At 33.0% G+C, this 15,989-nt stretch overlaps 1 pseudogene; it reads right to left on the bottom strand.

The window, feature by feature from the left end:
• Positions 1-506: 506 nt before the first annotated feature.
• The window catches only part of LOC149560175 (arogenate dehydrogenase 2, chloroplastic-like), a 39,912-nt pseudogene continuing 24,429 nt past the window's right edge, over positions 507-15,989 (bottom strand).

The raw sequence follows: 15,989 nt of genomic DNA, 5'->3' as shown, positions 1-15,989 counted from the left end.
TGGAATAACCCCTGAGCTACACTCTCAATTAAGAGAATCTAAAATTAGAGAACCACATATTATATTCTCATTGTAAAGTTGAAATTAGAAGAAAAAAACCATTATGTATTGCCTAGTGCAAAAAATGCATATCAAATCACATATAAAGGTGGCCTTGAGAAATTTAATTAAAAAATACGAAAAAGGAATGGACAAATGAATAGGAATTACTTTTTAAAACATTTGTAATAACGAAATTGCCAAAAGAAGCTTAGCCTAAAATATTCTAAGCAAACATTACATATTCAAAAGAAAAACAAATGAGTAAACTCCAAATTCGCCACAAAAATAGAAGAGTTTGTAGACAACCATATGTCAACATATTTTGATTGGCTTTAGCATCTCAAAGTACCCCAACCATTATGGCAACAAATCTTAGTATCATTGATGGAAACTCAAAATAAGTTTAGAGGCAGTTGGACAGGGAGGTTAGGCCTCTAGGTGGTCAAAGACTCGCTTAAGTCTCTCTATTTCTCCTTGCTATTGGCATTGCATAGGAACTACTCATTATAAATATTCATGCTCTTCCAAGACATAGTCTCAATCAATTGTTTGAGTATATAGTAACTTTTTGTATTAATGGGTGTGGGCTCCAAGTTCATATGTGACAATATACCTCCTAGGGTATGGATCAAAATTTGAGCTTTTGCAGCATAACAGTCATGTTCTGAGCATAAAACTCTAACATGTTACACCCCTCATATTCAAATATTGTGAGAAAATAATTATACCTTAGTGCATAGCTTACCTTTTTGATAATTTACACTTTATCATAGATAAAGGAAGACATGGCCAACTGCCTTTTCTTCTCTCTGGTCCAAACATTGGATGACTGCATAGGATTTCACATTTTTGAGGAAAAACCTCAAAAAAAAAAGATTTCTTGAGAACTCTTTTTCAGAAAGAACATCTAAAAAGAGAGTGATAGAAGTCTTAAATTCCCCCAATAGAAGATAACATTGAGTGGATTCCATGGCCATTATGGTTGTGCATATCAATATCACATTTGGGTGATCTTTACATAACTCTTCTGGATTCCTAAAGAAAGGGAATCAAAGAGGCTAACAAACATCAGAATAGTCTGAGTGTGAAGTTCCAATAAGTGATTGCCCTGCCTGTTAATTCTCTTGGCCAAAAATTGCCCGAATTTCCCAAATCCCACAACATCGATCTTTTGACTAGACAAGTTTGTTTCATCTTAAAATTAGATATGTTTTTTTTACATGTTTTTTTTACCCCTTTTTGTGGTGTAATTAGCATTAGATGTCATTGTAGAGAACCTTCCAAAATTAGAGTAATAGACAAGATTCAATCAAAGATGGATTTTTCATGTGTGTAAGAAAGATATAAAAATTTAGTGCTTTTTAAATTGAGCTCGAGACAAACTCCACCACGAAAGTTTTAAATCCCTCCATAAATTTGGCAATTCGATAAGTGAGAATTATAATTTCTAGATTTGATTGTGTAAAGTGTTTTTTATCATCAACATTTCAAATCATATTACATGATCCATCATTGGGATGCAAGAGAAAAATAAGAACAAAACAAAAATCATTAGGATGCAAGAGAAGACGAAGAGCAAAACAAAATTGTGTTCTTCTTGTTCTCTTACATCTGGATGATGGATCATGTAGTATGATCCAAAACATTGAAGATAAAAAAGCTTTACACAATCAAATCCATAAATTATAATTCTCATTTATATGAATTGTGGAAATCTAATAGATCTAATTAGATAACTTTAGTCTCACCAAAAACTATGGCTAACAAGCACCTTATCAAATGTCCAAGGCCAAGAAGAACTATGTTTTAGGGTTTTTAATTAGATAAAAGCTTGGGCATTTTTCTAGGATTGTTAAAAATAGAGCAAAATCATATCGGTTATAATTCATTTTGAGGAAGAAGTAACTCATTGAAATAAAAAGAAATTAGAAAATCTAGCAGGCAGAAACAAATCTTACCTTCACGTTATGAAAATGTTCGAGTTGATTCTATAGGGTTTGTTGGACACATTCTCCACTGTTAAAAAATACCCGTTTAGAACTTCAAAAATGATCATATTCCTGGAGAAGCAAGGAGGGTGAGAATGGGAATGTTTGTTACCTGTGCATTGTAGAGTAAGTTTATGGAGGAGATTAAGATTGAATTGTACATGCTTCCAATTTCTACTATTTTCAATTGATAGTATTTGAGTATTTCACAAACATATACATTTGTCTTATATTTGTAAATTTTGTATATTTTAAATATCTAAAACTTGTCCATTATGTGTTTGTCTATTAGTTCTTGAGGAAAATAATAAAGAAAAATATAAAATTATACATATATATATATATATATATGAGATAAATTTATATGTTTGAAAAATATTTAAAATAGTATTGGCTGAATTAATTGAAACTATATTTCAAAGAGCCATAATAGCTAAAAATGACGAATAAATAAATAGAAAAGACATATAATTTACTTAGAATTCTATTTATATAGCTTGGATATTATAAACTCCCATTACTCATTTAAGCAGTATTCAAATCCCTCTTTAGATGAGGATTTTATTATCCTTTATTCTTACAAGAAAGCTTGTAAATCTCCTTTATTTATTTCACAATCTCCCTCATCTATTTGCACTCAAATGTAATGCCCATACTTTCTCTCAAGAAACCTTAAATGAATTGATTTTCTTGTGAAATTTAGACTATAATAGTAGGATTTTTTTTTTCTTAACAACTATGTAAGCATCTCAAGGTGGGATTTTATCTACTTCTAAACCTGATTAATGACTAATGGGTTCACAATTATAGATATAAAATTTGTGATAAGCGCACACGCGCGTGCGCGCGCGCACACACACACACACACACACACACATACACATAGTGATTTTCTTTATATTAAAAGCTATTTATTTAAATTATATAAATTTTATATATTGACACTTGTACATTACAATGCTTAAGGAATTTAAATGTCAAAAAAGGAAAAACTAAATTCCTTTATAAATATAAATTTTAGTAGCATTTAATAAAATAACTAGAGGTTGTTCACAAAATATATCTAATGAAATAAAATAAAATTGAATGTCTTTAGCCATTGTCAAGAGACTCAAGCAAGAAGAACCAAAGCATAAAAAAATATTTTAGTGATAGAACATTTATAATTTATTTGAAAAGATCTAGGAAAACTCAACTTAAATTAGAAAAATTCAAGAACTTGAAATATGTATAAAATTGAAAATGAATTGGTGGCATGCCACAACTATTTTTTGTGGATCATAGATGGAAAACTTTAAGATCATGTGTTCTGTGGAATCAGTCATCACATGAAAAGGATAATAATAATAAACATAGTTAATTACATGTCATTAATGTTCAATTAACAAAAAGTATATATTGAGATAATAAAATAATTATGAGTTAATAAATCCTTTTTATATGCAAAGATGAATTTTTAATTTGATTGTATTTAGAGTTTTTATTTTCTTTAAGAGTTCATAGATAAATTTTGAGGAGCTAAGTGCAGACTAGGGCTTTTAAGTTCATTTCTAGTTCAATATCAAAGAGGACATCTGAGGAAGTTCACTAATCATGTTGTATTGATAGGAAAAAAACTTCATCAATGAGGAATAAAAGTTATAAAAAAAATTAAAGAATTTATTAATATGATAAGAATTCATCCATCAATCATTTAGTAATATGTTTTGGTGACTAATAATTTGTGACCACTTGTTTAGTCATTAACTTGATCACTTATTTAGTCGTCTATTTGTGTCTAACCTTGTAATTTTAACTAATGATCAACTTAGTCATTTATTTAGTCAACCATACTTATGAATTACAAACTATTACTAGAAGTTAATCACTTTTAGTCACACAACTAAAATTTTTAGTCTTGTGACTAAAATCTTTAGTCACATAGTCATTTATTTGCCAAAATTCTACTAGTGACCAAAATGGATGATTGAAATTGATAAAATGATTATTAGTAATTGTTGGCAATATGGGTAGTTAAATGTCTAAAGTATTTTCATTTATGGAAACATTTATTTAGTATTTCATTTATGCAATCAGAGTTAGAAAATTGTCTAAGTGTTAGACAGATTGCAGAATTACAGAGATAGATACGACAAGTATAGATGGCTAAGTTTGAGTTAACACATGTAGTTAAGGATTGATAGATGACCACATGATGATGGTGTATCTTAGGGTGCAAACCTCTATGGATGGTATGACACAAATTACAATCAAGGTAGTAGTTTATGTATCTGACATAATAGGATAGAGCATATCAGAGAATTTGATGGTACGAGTAAAGGAATTATTTTGGTGACAAAATCATTACTAAGTCATGATGGGCCAACATCCTAGATGTTTCCCCAAGGTATTTTTTATATTTGGTCAATCATGTAAAAGCATTAAGCTAAAGTAACCAAAGATTTATTAGTTTGCAAGATATAAGTAAAGATCATATCTTTTGTAGATAATGTGTGATCTAGTTGTGATGCAAATGATTGAGAAGAGGCTTAAATGATATGTGAGCCTTATGTAATGTGAAATTGGATACATAATCAGAGAAAGTATAAGATACAACACTAAGATAGTATTGTATGTATACATATTCCTGTGAATAACTTAATTATATATTGCATTTTAGGGAAGTGGGCTCTTCTTGCATACATTTTATTTGATCCACCAACTCTATTGGTGTTTTAAAATGAACTAAAACTACTAGGAAAAAAAATGCTTAATACCAAGATGACAATACACACACAATCTAAAGACTAGCCAATTCTCATTAACAATTGCATGTGCAAGGTATTTGGACCCAACTTCAACAAAACCATAGATGGTTTTCTACTCTTCTGGCTTTGCAAAACCAAGGTGGGTATACCTAGGGATGATTCAAGATTGGGAAAACTGTATGAGGAATAATTTTAGTTTCATTCTGATTCTCATCTCAAATCCTCAAATACATACATAATTCTTGATAATTTGAAAAGCACATCCCATTTAGCAAATATGGCCAAAAATTCTTCTATAGATCTGCAGATGTTCTCAACAATAGTGGCTAACTAAAGCTAAAACATTCCATGCAGACAAGTACAAGCCAACTTTTAAGATCTACAAGAAAGATAAGTAAAATTGATTTAATTTTGTATTTTTGACAACCATTTATGATATATTCCTCTTTCAGTTGGATCAAATTTGATCAGTGCCTAATCCATTAGGGTTCAGAGTCTACAACAAATACTTAGATCTAATTTGTTGCCTTACAAAAATTTTTATCAGCAGTTCTTGTAAGACTTCATCATTCAAAATCGTTTCCACTACTATAGCAACCTTATCACATTCACCAAAGATTTTACTTAATCCATTGAATTAACAGTAGTGATAAACAGATATACAACCTAACTGGATTGCATTCAATTGAACAAGCCTTTACTCATACAACATCAAGATAACCAAGTAGTTAAAAGGAGACAAAGTTTAGAAAGAACTGATATGGGGACAATTTGCAATTCATATTCATTTTCCTTGAAAATTGTATACAATTTACAGTAAACTCAGAATGACCTTCATAAACAAACACATATCATTCTATATTCATGTATTCTCAGAGAAATGACAAAGAAAATACATCACAAACTTGATTTCAAAATATTGGACCAAAGATAGACTAAGCATATCACTTAGAAAAATAGAATTCGGACCCTTTCTCTAGCCCTAGAATCTCACTTATATAGTGTGAGATGCAACAAGCTTCAGGCTAAGAGAACAATGACAGGTGTCCTTTTACAAAATTGGGTATATTACCCCTTTACCAAAGAGATTGGACACCTTAACTCAAAAAGGAACAATCAAAACAATAGAAGATGACAGCTGGAGCATAAAATCTTTAATTTAGTTCTTTTCCCTAACTGTTCCCTATTGGTAATGCTTTGATCTCTATGATTGCTTCCCAAAAAAAAATTTATCTTTTGGTGGTCCATTCACATTCCTTAACTGTGGTTAATTCATCAATAGTTTTCTACCACATGGCATCAATAATTACCCTTCCTTCTATGGTAAACCTATTCATTTCAGTTTCAACCTTGAAAAGGGTATCAACTAGTTCATTGAAAAGACATTCATCAATACCATATTAGAAAATAGATATCACTTGTGGCAAGTCTATAATGCGATCAAAAGAAATATACCATTCATTAAAATCTTTTAGCTTGTCATTAGAATTAGTAATAGAAAGAATTAAAGAATAGAAACCATTTGTTAGCACTTTCAATTTGCTTTGAATTAATGCTAGCTTCCCTGTGAAGGTTTGCAATAAGTCTTTTACTTTATCCATACCCTCCTTCACAGTTTTAACTTTATCAAGGAGATCCAGCTTCTTGGCTAACAAGGGTATAAACCTATCAAAGAATTGCATATATGGCCCCCATTGTTGAAAAATACCCTGAAGCCATCGAACGGCATCCTTACATACCTATTTTGCAGACTATAGACTAATAAATGTATTGTAAGAATCTTGAGATATTCTTTTTAGAATGCTTATTCTATGATTTAATACATTCACCAAGGAATCTTTCTTGGTGTTACTATCATATTGGGAAACTTCTATTTCCACACTAATCACAGGCATTGGCATTGTTACTCCTATAGGTATTTCTTCTGCTTGGGCCTCTGCTTCTACCTTGTGTCTTCTGTCTTCCTCTTACCTCGGTGCATGTTCTATCTCCGCTACTACCTTGAGTTGTTCTTTGAGGGATCTTATCTTTGTTTCTAGAATTTTAATCTTTTCCTCCAACTCTTCTATTCTTTGCTTCTGCATATGGCTCATTTTGAGCTCTTCTTCATAAATTCTTCTAATATCAAGGCATTCATTGCACATTGTAGCTAGCTTATCCTCAATTTCATCAACCTTTTCCTCATTCATGAAAGAAAAATGTTTAACTAGACTTGAAATTTCTTTCCCAGTAGTGCTCTCTAATGTCCACACAATCATATTTCCCTTGTGCAGTCTCTTGTATATCCATCATTTTGGGCTTCTTAGTGTCAGGGGCTATACTCCATACTGCTAGGGTTTTTGTACCTACATTAAAACCTAACCATCTTTTAAAGCCTTCACTACTAGTGGCTTCATAATTGATGGCTTTGTCGTATTTTCTCATTTAATCCAGTACAAAGGCCTTCTCAATATCCCAATGTGGTATTAGAATCATACCACTCCTATGTACGAATTTGCTAGCTTCTACGACAGTCATTGTTTCACTATCAGGATCATAAGCCAATAATTTTTCAACTAATTCCTTATTGTTCTCTGGATCTTCTCCTAGCATGAGACTCAATGTGAGCTCATTTTGTTTGATTTTGTATAGAAAACTTTTAAACTCTGATGATTTAATTAAATCATCATCTTCCATGAACTTTTCAGATTGAATGAGCCTGTCATCCAATCTTGATGCTACAACTTGTAAATCAGTAGAGGCCTTCCCTGCTTCTGTAGCCCATTGGTGAACATAATTTTTCCTAATATCAGAAAAATACTCACTATTCCTAGAAATTACTTGGATGGCTCTGCTTACCACCTTTTCAAGGACATGCATTGTCTTTTGTCTCTTATTTCCTTCTGGCACACAGGCTGAAGTTGGTGGTTTCTCTTCTTCTAACTCAATTTCCAGTTGTGTATCTGGCTTAGGGGATTCATTATTTACAATGGCTTTCTCTCCCTCTGGCTCATGAGGCATTTGTGACATAATGTGGTCAAAATTGTCCACCATCTTTCTCAAATTATTAGGGTATGGAATCTCTGTATAGAAACCCTTAAAATCAGGGTTGGTCCTCTTCAAAGCATTCTCCACTCTCCTTATTTCCTCATATTTCCTTAATAACTCATCTGCCTCCCCTATCGCTACTATGTTGGCAATTAGGTCCTCTACAGGGATTGGCTTGCTTGGAGGCAAAATGAAACCCCTAATGGCCTTGACCTCATTTGCAACGTAACTGTCAGGGTCATACATCCTATAGGGTCCAGTAGCAAATTTGTACTGTCCTAAATACTCACTTAATTCCTCAAATGCATTTTTTCCTATCTCAAAATCTCCTACTTTAAAGGTCCTACAAACAAAGGTAGGCTTATGCAAAGGTGGAGGGATCATTTCTTTATTCATCAATAGGAATTGCCAAAATAATTCAATAATAGCCAATCTAGGGGTTAGATATTTAGGCATTAGATGAGGAGGCTGTGGGCATGCAAATACTCTGATTAAAGTACATTCCTTAAATAAAAAGATACTCCCCTAGTTATGATCCAATTTTCTTTTTTCATCTAAGAAAGAGGGCCTAAGCAGAGTTTTCAAAACATTGGGTGCCCTAAAGAAAGTATGATCTAATTGCCTCATGATAACAGAACTGAACAAATTAAAGAACACAAGGGCATTTGAATAAAAGAAATCCTTATGCCAAATACGAGTCCAAAGTTGCACAGGTAACTCACCAAATTCAGCAGAAGTTTGATCAATGAAATCCCCACTAATGTATCCAATGTTGCTATATAGGATAAGGTGCATCAACAACGAATAATGGTGGAATTTAAATCTTTCATCTCTCCCTTCTTAGCATCACAAATCTACATGTGCATACTATCAATGATGAAGGCCACATAATCATACTCCTTATGATGGAAAGGGTCCTATATATCACATTCCATCAGAAAAAGAGAACCATACACACAATCTTCTGCACCATCACTTCCCAATACTTTGTACAACCCATAAACTATATTTTTGAAATAATTCTTGAACCTACCCAAAGGTAGAAAGTCTCCAACCCTTTTTGGAATTAATCCTGCCTTTTTTACCATGTAAGGAATATGTGGTAGCATAACATTGTTCACGAAATAGATTTTATTTCTCTCAAACTTTCCTTGCAAATCTACAATGTCAATAGGTACATCCATTTGCCACAGTAATTCAAAAGCCTCAACAAAAGAAGTTCTGTCCAATGCACATAATATACTCCCATTATGCCTATTGAAATTCCTAGTTACTGGATTGTAGGAGTTTATCAGGGCCTTTAACAAATCGACATCAATGAATACTTCTAGAAATAGCAATTTTTCCATATTTCTGTTCCAGGGGTTACACACTGCACTAGTAAATTTAGGCTTAAATTTCAATGCAAAAAGGTCAAAATTTTGACAAGAGTAGGTCGATAAGGTGACCAAGCTTGTCGTCAGTCTTTTTTGGTCAATTTTTTGCCACATACATTTTGCGTCAAAATTTTGACTACATAAAGGTTGACTTACCGACATGAATTTCATCGCTTTCCCTAGTCCAAGCTGAAGTGATATTACCTCATTTTCCAGTGGTGCTCATCGAAATTTTGACGTAAACCTTCATAATTGTGCTTTGAAATTGTGACGAATCCAATTTACATTTCTCCTCTGGTGGCATATCACATGATGCCAAAGTGGACCTGTTTTGCATCAAAATTTCAACCAAAATATTATTTTCGTCGAAATTGCGACGAAAGCGCTTTACATTTTTCTATCGGTGCCATACTAGCGACGCCAAAGTGAACCATTTTTGCGTCAAAATTTTGACCAAAATATTGCATTTGTGTCAAAATTGAGACCAAGATATGTAGAAATTTTGACAACTTATCCCATTTATTGTAAAAGCTTTGCTCTCATAGGAGCCTTCTAAACTGCACAAAACTTGATTCTAAAGCATAATTGCTCGGTGCATGAGAGTCAGGGTATCATGCACATTTCTACCTTCAAACCATTGTTTCATTTGTCACATGATTTATTTCATACAAAAAAATGGGAAGGAGGAAGAAATGTGCACGATATCCTGAGTCTCCAATGAGCAACTATGCTTTACAACTCAAATTTTGTGCAGTTTAAAAGGCTCCTATGAGAGCAAAGCCTTTGCAATAATTAGCACAACACGTCTAAATTTGTATTCTTGCAGGGAAGAATAAAATTAGGAAAGAATTATTTATCAGGAATGAAAGCCAATAATTTCATCTATTTTTCAAACAAATAAACAAGACAAAAAAAACTTGCAATCTCAATCACATCATCATAAGAGCGCATAGATAACTATAACTATGTCTAAAAGCAACATAATTTACAAATATCCACAATTCAAATATTATCCTTTGATGTTTTCTTTAATGCAAAGTTTTAAGTCAACTATGTTATCACCTTGGATGTAATAGCAAACTATCATTAGGCTAAAGACTGCAGCAAGATTTACGATTTACAAATGCAAGGAGAGCTACCCAACCAAAGTAGAAAATGACATGAAAAGTTAACAATCTATCACTTAACAATCTAGATAAAATATTTCTAGCAATTGAACTGCACATTATAGAAACAAAAAATTGCCTTAAAATTGACACCTCACCAATTGTTCATTTGCATCCATAATGGCTTCACAAAAGTTGAAAGCTTACGATTTTTCAAGAACACAAAAGGCACTCGTAGTTCAGCTGCATCAATAAAACTAAATTAATTCAATTGCACGGTGAGGGCAAGAGACTGTCAATATTGATTGTGGAGTTGCAGATAGGTAATCGATAAACATAAAAAGGTAGTACAAGATTTTAATAGCAATTGTGACCATCACAATTTTTCTTAGTAGTTTTGGGTCATTAAATTGGATAGAAAATTGATAGTAAAATGTGAAAGAGAACACACATAATGTCACATCAAAATAAGTTTGCATCCTACATATGAATATGCATCAAAACTAAATTTTTACCTCCTCAATCTATCTGTATCAATAAAGAAATAAGATGTTTTTTTAATACAAAATTCTTGAACCCTATTCGACTGTAATCTTTCAAACTTGCAAAATAAAACAAAAGCCATAAGAACTAAAATAAAAGGATTTATTTCTAAAAAACTATCACAGATGCTTTGTATATACCCTAGGACATGATACAAGCTGTTTCACAAGCAACACTAGACATTCCAATTTTTTTCTCGTTTACTAGAGTGATGATAAACTATATGCAAAGTAGAAATAGTGCAGCATAATAGATGATTAGTATCTACAATTTTTAATACTGAAAATTATAAAGAATGTAATACTCACAAGTGTCACTGCCTAAGAGAATGCAACCCAAGTTTATCATGATCTCTGCAGCATTCATTGCATTGGGAATATCCTACTTATTTGCAAACATCAGTAACACTGCAGATCTCATAGTTCATCTTGCAAGAACAAGAAACTTAAATGATAAAAAAAAATTCTACGGATAACTTGAAAATAATTGTTAAAAGAATGAGGCCAATTTTACACATAATAACCAAAGTTTCCACCCTTGAGGAAGACATGAAATCTTCTTGATCCATTTTCCAATTGTGTTTAAACAATCCTAAAAATTCACTTTGATAGTTCTGACTAATTATTGTTGGAAGGATTTTATTTGCTTCATCAAATGAGTGTATATTGTAGTCTTGGCTTCTTATATTTTTCAAGATAGTATCATTACTCTAGTATTGTTTAACATGAAAGGATGATATTGATATGTTGTTTTTCTATAATAGCCAAAACAAGGGGTTGTTAACCTTTACACAAACAAGGGATGAAAGCATAAACATAAGACATCAACAACACAACAAAATAAACCTTTTCCTATGCACTTGGACAAAAGTCTAAGAAACACTATTGTTAGGATTGCAACAAAGTAAACCCCACTACAACCTATTAACAAGGCCCAAGAGAGATTATTTAAGAGTTAGCATTATCAGTAGAATTTTGTTCAAAATAGAAGTGGGAGCAATAACTTCAACAACATAGGCCACAAGGCTAGCAGGCATTGCACCTGAAATACGGTCTAACATCCAAAATTGTGACAAGAATGGAAGCGATAGAAGTCTAGCTCAGACCAATAGCATGAGAAGCATCAATATAATCAAAAAAAGTTTCATCTTCATTAGAAAACAAGTCCTCAAAAAGAAAATCTAAAACAGAATCAGAAGCTCTAATTGCAAATGCTCATTTTCCACGGCCCTCCATCAAGTGATAGCACCTATCCAACACAAAATGGAAATCATTAGGCATGTATCCTATAGAGATGCAATCTCTACAACAAAATAGAAAACCCTCATATTCAATGCTTCACCCATGGCCTCTCATCAACCATGATTGAAGTGGAGAGATCTCTATTTCAACTAGAATACAAACATAGAATAGCCCAAAATTGTACTAGATCCATCCAATTTTAGGAACTAGCAAAGGGAATTTCCAATGGCCTCAGGCAAAAAATCTCACAAAAGTGAAATGAAGATGAGGAAGGAAAACCCAAACATAAATCACATAGGTATAGCTCAATGTCACCAAACATTAGGGACTTCAAAGAATTAGTCACCCAACGGTGTAAATCTTAGAGGCACTAGAGACTCTAAGAATTTATCGACCATACTTCTGCACTGATAAAAGTTCATGTTATCACCACAAAATAGGACAAACTTTGCATAAGACTTGACAACCCAAGCATAGCTCCTTCAACCAAAATTTGACAGACAATTATCTAGAGCATTCAACGGGTCTAGAACCACCAACAAGAGAAAATATCCTAGCACCTAGAAGCCTAGCTTAGCACTACACCAGGAGAGGCAAACACCAACAAAAACCATCCAATGGATCTCTTCTGATGGGGTGTGTTACAAGTATATTAAGTTCCCCTCTTTCTCCAGAGTGCAAAACATCATGAATTTTGAGTTTAGATGTACGTTATGTAATACTACTTTACTCATGTTTAGAGACCCTTATAGTATATTCAGAGATAATTATTATATCTACTCTATAATAAATGGCAGTGTAATAGCATACTAGCATCGGAGTTCTTAACCCACATCAAAAGTGGTTAGTTACACAAGAAGAAGCATCGAACATGGGACATGAGAAACAAATTCAGGTTGATTTGTCCTCTATTATCAGAGGATCATAGGAAGGCACAACAAAAATTCTCAAATATAAATAATAGTCAACTGTCATTTTACTTAGATCCCTATGAAAATGTAGCACTGAAATACAATATGCATTGGAGTTAGGAATTTGGTTGACAACAAAAATCAATTGAATTGAAATAAGAAACTTCACCAAAGAATCAACTAAATATATAATTTTAAGCATATTTTGCTACTAAAAATGTTATGACTTCTTCATTCTTGACCTTAAACTCGTGACATTTTCTAGTTTTATAGGGGGAAACATGATCTCTCCAACTGTTAGTTCTAAATGGCTTCCATCTTGGGTGCATAGAGTCTTTGAACTAGATAGATAAAATACACAACCATGCTGAAGACCATGGAAATAGAGGATAACATGGAAAATACCAAACAACAAGTTTGATGATGATGAAGACTACAGTGAAGGTAGAAGATCCCAGACATCATCAATTAATACCAAATTACCAAATGGAGTATACAAACTTGAAAAGATAAGACACACCTTACAACTAAATGAAACTCTAGAAGCTACCATCAAATGGCATGACATTGAATCATTACCAATAAATGAATACAACATAGAGAAGCTACTAGATATGGTATTTCTATTCATTTTTCAAATGAAAGAGTGCAGTAGGTATGCAACCACGACTAAGGAAAGTGCAATTTCACACCATTTTCCATGTTGATGTTGAGATATAGAACTATGCAATCCAATCTCCCAAGGAATAGACAGCACCACGTATTGCCATCTTTTCCAAAACAAGATTTGTCATAAAGCAATGTTAGAATAGTTACTAAAATGGTCATAAATTATGTTGTTATAGTAAAAGAATACTTTAGAAAAAAAAAACTATACAATACTAAAACATGATATTGTGCTTTAAAAACTAAAAAGGTACCTATAACAAAGAACTTCATTTCGACTTGCTAAAGTTACCTTTCGCAAACCTGTCTCTCCTTTGTCCAACTTCCTCAATTCAAAAGCATTTTTGGGACTACTTCCATATATTCTCTAGAATGGTGATTTATTAGTGCTCCTATTGATAGAATTATTGTATGCAAATTCCACTTGTGGAAAAATCAAATTCCATCCCTTTACTCCCTTTGGTTTATCTCCAATCAAGCATCACAACAAATTCTCCACTCCTATTCACCACTTATGTTTGTCCACTAGTATGTGAATGATGTGCTAATTTGAACTTCGGATTTGTCTTGAACCTCTTCCACAATGTTCTCCAAAAGTATAACGAACTCAGAATCTTGATTTGAAACTATGCTCTTAGGTAGACCATGTAGTCTTGCCACTTCTCTGAAAAACAATTTTGCCACATGAAGAACATCATTAGTCTTCTTGCAAGGAATGAAATGTGTCATCTTTGGAAACCTGTCTACCACCACAAAAATTGAGTCATGCCCTCTTTGAGTCCTTGGTAAGCCAAGAATAGAGTCCATACTAATATCCTCCCATGGCTTCTCTAGTACGAGTAATGGTTGATATAACCCTCTATTTTGCTTGGCTCCCTTTGCCATCTAATATACTGTACAACTCTGTACAAATTTCTTAACATCTTGTTATACTTGTGGCCAATAATATTTCTCACTAACCAAAATGTCTAGCCATCATTTCACTATGCTTCTCCTTGATAAGATTCTCCCTCATAGAACTCCTTGGAATGTACAACTACCTACCTCTGAACGACATATCATCCTGGATTATGAAGTCCAACCATCTGGTTTTGTCTAAAGTAACAAGTTTTGTACAATATTTCCAAGCTTCACCAAAATCAGGATCCATAGGATACAAACTCTTGAGCTCCTTGAACCCTACAATATTTCCAAGCTTCACCAAAATCATGATCCATAGGATACAAACTCTTGGGCTCCTTGAACCCAACTACAATATTTCCAAGCTTCACCAAAATTAGGATCCAAAGGATACAAACTCTTGAGCTCCTTGAACCCAACAACCTCAATTTGCATCTTTGTCAGCAAAATTTGTCTCCTACTAAGAGCATCTGAAACCTTGTTATGGTTCTCACTCCTATATTTTAAAACAAATGTGTAACCATGCAAAAACTCAAACCATTTCAAATGTCTTTGATTCAACTTTCCTTGACTATTCAAATATTGCAAAGCTTGATGATTAATAGGCAATTTTCCACCACCCATAAATATTCTAGAAATTTTAACCCTAAACTTTGAGGCCGACCAACCCTAAGATATTATTATTAATATTTTATTACATAGGAGTTGGCCTCAAACAATTTCAGGAACTCAAAAAGAAATTTTGAACAAAATTCATTTTTGTCAATTTCAAGTCCAGAGACCTTAACTCATTGCTAGTTGCTCTAATTGGTTATTAAGACCCCATATTGCAAATGTCATGAACTACTCTATAGTGTTTCTCTCACACAAGCTCTAGGCACTCGAGGTTTGACCCCTTTTCGGAGCCTCTAAAGCCTTCAAAACTAAGTTCAATATTTCTGTACCTTACTGCCAACACCGAAAATTTTCAATATCTTAAAAAATAGACTTGATCTTGCATTGAGACTTTATGTTAGGATGATATATCCAAAGTGAACATCCATGGAAGAGATTATAACATTCTAAGATCCAATAGCCAACTTACCAAAAATATTAAGCTTCCGGAAATGGCAACTCTACACTGAGATAGCCCTTATCAAAAAGATAGTAAAAATATTTTTGGGTGATGCAAAATTGTCCTTACATCCACAATGTTGTTGCATCAAATACACAAGCTATGGTTGATTATTAGAAAAGAATTTGGAGAACACGATGCAACATCTTATCCAATGACGGAATAGGACCCTCTTCAACTTTGCCTCTAATGAAATTAAAAACGTTGAGACTTCATCAATTTATTGGAAGGGGTGATCCAAAAGTCGGAGTAAATATTGTTGTCCAAATTATCATGGATAACACAACTACATATGGTAGGTAGATTGCTTATGGATAGACATTCCACA

This window comes from Cupressus sempervirens, chromosome 4 (genome assembly GCF_028749045.1).
Source record: "Cupressus sempervirens isolate cs-2001-9-10 chromosome 4, ASM2874904v1, whole genome shotgun sequence".
Classification (NCBI taxonomy): Eukaryota; Viridiplantae; Streptophyta; class Pinopsida; order Cupressales; family Cupressaceae; genus Cupressus; species Cupressus sempervirens.
This window is presented reverse-complemented; position numbering and strand designations above follow the sequence as displayed.